Consider the following 6,000-nt stretch of genomic DNA (forward strand, 5'->3'; position numbering starts at 1 on the left):
ATCCAGTATAAGTTCAATGCATTCGAATGATATGTGCTGTCTAAAAAAGTAATTACATGGCAGTTAATATGTTAAGACAGTTTATTGTAGTTGCATTTTTTGAACACTGTCTTGTTTCTGCTTTCTAAATTTTTCTCTGGGAAATTCTATTCGAAAAGTAACGTGACAGTCATTTGAATTCTAATGATTTTTCACTTGTGTAGAAAGAATTATCCGTTTAGAAGAATATTTTCATTCGACACTAAAGAGTGAATCTAAAGTACTTGAAGCAAGTTCACTTGTACCAATGGGAATATTCATTTGTACGAATTACGAATACAATCTGAGTTTGAGTTAGAAGTCTCGAGTCAAAAGATCTTTTCATTCTTGTATCTCCGGAATTTCCGTTGTCGCTTCGAGTGCATTCTCGTTCCAAGAAACGTAGAGAATATTTTCTCCTCTTCTCTCTCCACAACCAAGTGTCAACTGTGCATACTACCTTATTTTAATTACAGAAAATGCAACTAAGGACAGTTGAAAAAAACCCATTGTCATTTTTATCTAACATAAAAAGGTCAAAGATACTTTGAGAAATATAAAACATGGGTTCGCACTCTCACAAAAAGAATCTATATGCAGAGAGAACTCTTTTTAACGAAGGTGAAGGTAGCTGACTTTCTTTTTTCTGCGGAATCAACAAGGTGCGATAATGCCGAAAAAAACGTAGCTTTTCGCGGCGTTTCTCAATTGCTCGATCATTTTCTTTTTATCCCGCTAATTGAAGAGTTTCTGCCCTTTCGCACACACTGCTTTTTTGTCAACCGACTTATTTTTTTCATGTTTGCGTCGCCATCGCCGTGAAATTGTTTATCCACCGTGGTGCATACGTTTCATCCACCGCGATATGAAAGGAATATCATTTTGCGGGACTCCGCGCGCGCGCGTTACAAAGGCGACTGTTGTCACCGTCGAGTTGTCGACTGTACAATCAACAGGTAAATATTTTTCTTCTGTAAAATCTCGTCATCTTCTCCGCTAGTTACCCCTAAATATCTGAATAATTAACCGACGGTGGCCCGCGACAGAAAATTCGACCGGCACGAAATTGAAAAAAAGATTCAAAAGAAAACAAAGGAACAAACAATATCGGAAAGAGAAAATTGCGCGGTTTCTTCTTCATCTCTCTACCTCTCTTTTTGTTCGTTTTAAACTATGAAAGGAATAAGGAATTAAATATAGGGAATTAGCAATAAGATATTAGGGATAAGCTATAGTTTAAAATACAATAAAAGAAATAATATATAGGAAGAGAAATAATTTGTTGGCGCAGCAAATTTTGTGCTGTCGCGGTAAAATCTGTCGGCTACCACACGGATAGCAAAACGATTTAGAGTACTAATTCCTATTCGCTGTATTATTTTGTAAATGTAGGAAAACACTATTCTGTTCTAATAGTAAATTAACGTGTCTTAAAAAAGAAACAACTTCACTCAGTAGAATTTTTTTTAATCTGACTAATTTGGTTATAATTAAATTTTATTGCAGCAAAATTATTTCTCTCCGTGTGTAAGAACGTTTCAAAACGGGATCACCACTAATTTCTAGTGAACCTCTACTGTCATCATTAACACTTTCATCATTTTCTTGATAATTATTGATTTAAACTAATTCCGTCCGACAGATTCAGCTAAAAGGCCTTTTGCTTCCTACCCGGGGGATCAACGGGGCGAGGATCCTTCTCTTCGGACTTTGCCGAGTTTCTTCTGCGACGTGTGATTGAGAGCAAACTGATGCAAAGGATACGGTAATTCACACCGGGCGAAGTTGACGCGACTCGTCGTCGCAAATGATGCGCAGCCATTTGCTGACCGCTACATCCGCGCATTCGAGCACAGTCCGTGTGCGCCTATTGTCCGGGACGAACACATCGCCGATAATTGAAATCGCTACACTCGCATCCCTCGCGGCGTAACTGTGAATTATCACCACCTGTTGTGATGATGCGCCGTTCGATTCTAATACGCCCAAATTGATCGATCGCGGCGCTAACGGGGCGCGTCGATACACGCGAAATATTGTTATTCGGTGCTTCGGCCTGTGCTGCGGCGACTCATCGTTTCCGGACAGCGTATGAACTTCCAAGAGCTTCTCAAGGCCTGTTAAACCATTTTTTAGGAATCTTTTTCAATTTTAACCCCTTAGCTTATAATGTCGTCTTAGAGACGTGGTATGTCGACCGGGCCAAACATCAACAAGTCGTATCAGAGACGTTGTAGAGCTGATCAGGCTACTCGCGACATTACATGTACCAACATGTTTTGAAAGATATCATACGATCGAAGATTATTAAATTTTTGTAAATTTTATTCAGACGATGATATTCTTCAATATCAGTTTATTTAGAATTTAAAATAAAAATGTTATTAATTTATTATTCACTTTAAAACAATAAATCTTTCTTGTTCAATGATCCGGACATTGATCGTAATTATTTATCAGACATCTTGCAAAGTAAAGTTAATTGTACCTTACACATGTATTTACAAATCATAGGACGTCTGCGATTTGCACAACTTCGAACCAAATCGTAAATGGCTCGACGTGTGATCGACCTTGCAGTCACTTATGGCCCGCGCCATCGGAACTTAAATCGTAAGGCAAGAGGTTAACATATTGATGGAAATGTTATCCACATATCTGTCATTTTAGAAAACGATTAACCTTTCGGAAAGATGACACTTTGCAATTGAAGATGACGCACCTTGAAGTTAATGTTCTACTTTTAACCTTTCTAATTTTAATTTCTTCTAAGTCACATTTAGGATTTTAACCCTCCGTGGTCGCCGGGAAGATTTGAAGACCGAATTTTCAATTTTGAATTATTCTGTTTACACGGAAGGAATCGACTCCCCTTCCCAGAGTTGTCGATAGTGAAAATTTATCGGGCAACCGATGCCGTATTTCGTTAGTCGTGTTTTCTACAGATGAAAGTTGAGCTGGGGTCACCGGTGAATTTAACGAGTTACTCGTGTATGAGAGATCTCAATGGAGAATGAATGATTTATTCTTCAAATATTAAATCAAACCTTTCGGTTTTGAAGATTCTCTTCAGTATATATATTATACAATAAAAATAAACAACAACGACCAAAGACAAATATTATGAGTTGTCAAGGCGAGAGAAAACTGTGTATATTAATGAAATGGGATCAATTGAGAGAATATTTCGGCAAAATATTTCCATCAGGGGGCATCTACGCGCGTTCTTTTGTTCAGCTTCACTTTTTGCTTTCTCCCTTCATGGCCCGACGAGATTAGCGCGCAGTGAGATTAATTATATAACGTGTTCTGTTGCGACGTCGTGTATATCGTGCCGTGTAATCGTGTTAATTAATGCACACTAGAGTGCACGGATTTACCGCAATTACCGCTTCTATCCGTTTTACCATTAATCTTCGTGCCTGCGTTCTCGTGTATCGCACACACATATTTGTGGTACGTTTAGTGATCGGCAATTCACGGCGGGCATTCATGGCGATGATCTCTCCAAAGGTGGGTATACACTGAACCAACGAACAGTGAATATGTATAATATGAATGTATTTTTAGAAAAATATTTCAACGTTTTTAGCCCACGAGAACTATTATTTTGAATAGTAAAAATGTACGTTCGGCTGACCCGTTTTTAGGTTGGCATTTTTCCCTAATAACAAGTAGCTATAGCGGATTGCATACGAGTATATTCGAATAATATTAACTATACTATTCCATTATTTTTATACTATTTTAACTATACACTATTGAGTATTTTTCAATAAGTACAGTGTTGTGTAAAATTATGAGTACAAAATACTTGGTTAAGAGGACTTTTTAGTCTAGAGGAATCAAAAAGTTTGAATGTATGAGATACTGAACAGAATTCTCCTCTCTAATTTGAGAGATTATCCAAAACTTTCAAAAAAATATCATTTTTTAATAGGTCAGCAAAGTTAAAAGCAAAGGTGAGAATATGTTTTCTTCACTTATTGAAATAAAACGGAATAAGAGAGGAAGGTGTATTAACGTGTTGTGTCACCCATCAGCTGGAAAATGAGTATTGAAGACGGGCGATCTCGTCAAAAATACTCATGCATACTCGCGTGTATTTGTATTCCTTTGCTCGATAAACTGTGCGTGCGCCTGAAAGGAACGACCGTTGAAAATGATGGAACGAAACGGGCCATATGAGAGAGTAAAAACGATAAAATATTTTTGTATATTCGCGTCTAAACGCGACTTTCTTCGACAGAGCATCTTATGAACAAATCGTTCCGTTCGTTATACATGTTCCAAATTCTAATAACGATTATGCGCACTCGCTGGTTTGCTCTTTGTTCGTCCGTTCAGTGTATACCCAACTTAAGACGCGGCCGGATCCATTATGCAAAATTATGGAAAGCAGTTCTCAGTAAAGAGTAAAGGAAGGAAAAGAGGGAAAACTGTTATCGTCACACGCAAAGATGGAAAATTTGGCACGAATCCGGAAGAAATCGGGATAACGAGATGCGGCCTCGCTCTGTATCTTTATTCGTCTACAATCAGCTAGCGCGTACTTTTATATCCGAATCAGGCCGGATTTATAAAATTGTCTATCGTACATATAATCTGATGTGTGATCTCTTATCCTATCTACATAGATACCGTTGATCTATTTAGCACACAGCCGTGCGGATTATCTCCGGCGGGCGAAAGCGCGGCCGGGGTGTATTGCACTGAAGTGATGCGAAACGCCGGATAAACGTGAACCTTGCGTCGTTACATGATATACGAACATACAAAACAAAGTACTATCTACAGTCGAGTTTTTTTTTCCTTTCCATTTAGATATATCATTTTTCTCTACGGAATATGTCCTAACATGTGTGCACGCGCGCCACTCCGTCACGCGTACACTCGGTGGTCACGTATCAAATTTATTAAAAGTCTTTTCTGAACGAAAGACTACGGGAGGAGCTATCGATTTGATTACACGTATTACACACGCGGAGAAAGAGACCCGTCGTATAAAAACCGAGAATAACGCATTATATTGTACATCGAGCAGCTTAAAGGTAAGGATTTCGCACGACTCGGATCTCATTGATGGATTCTCTTACGTAATTGATACATTAATTTGATAATATGTATATACACACGATGACTAACACGTCGACTTTGTGATTGACGATAAAATCGTGCAAATTGTTTCTTTCGACGAATCGCATTGAATCGTCGGAACATCGTTTGAACGTTTCAAATTGGACATTTCGAAATAGGCCGGTTTATTCTGCGACTTGAATCTATATTCCTCGATGAGATGAGGACGCACTATCACCAGCGAAGTAATCAATCTCACGCAGCGCGTCATAATCATGTAAAACTACTTTCTTCCTTCTCACGTATAGCAGCGATGTTGTTATTATTCATCCACTCGCTCGCTCGCTCTAGAATTCTTTTTCCCCTTCCCTGTTATCACATACTTGGCAACAAAGTTGCGTAACATCGATCACGCCCGTCGACCGCGCACGAGAGAGCGATCAGTTCAGTCAACGAACGTGCCGAGATGACGCGTACAGATTCTTTTCGAGCTTGAAATTGCACTCGCAAATATTCTTTGTTTTTCGCGCACCGAGCGTATCACGGGCGACAAGTGCAACAACGCGAGCGCACTCATCGTGCGGACATTTCTTCATACTGATGATCTCATGACTCACACTGAACGGATAATCAATCGAAGAAAGTCTGCTGACAATGAGCGTGCGATACGTATTTGCTGTTTAAAAAAGGGGTAGGAAAAGAAAGGGACGCGCCCAACGTGCAACATATAAAAGTCCCACCATAGTTATGTGCGTATTTCACGCATACTCGACAATTAAGCCCGACAAGCGACCCCTAACGTCTAACTTACAACCTACAGTCAGAAAACGTGCATGGAAAAAAATTAATATCAAAATTCAGGATTCATATTTTTATACAAAAGCAAGAATATATAATTTTATACAA

The sequence above is a fragment of the Dinoponera quadriceps genome, unplaced genomic scaffold (assembly GCF_001313825.1).
Source record: "Dinoponera quadriceps isolate SergipeBrazil2010 unplaced genomic scaffold, ASM131382v1 scaffold367, whole genome shotgun sequence".
Taxonomy (NCBI): Eukaryota; Metazoa; Arthropoda; class Insecta; order Hymenoptera; family Formicidae; genus Dinoponera; species Dinoponera quadriceps.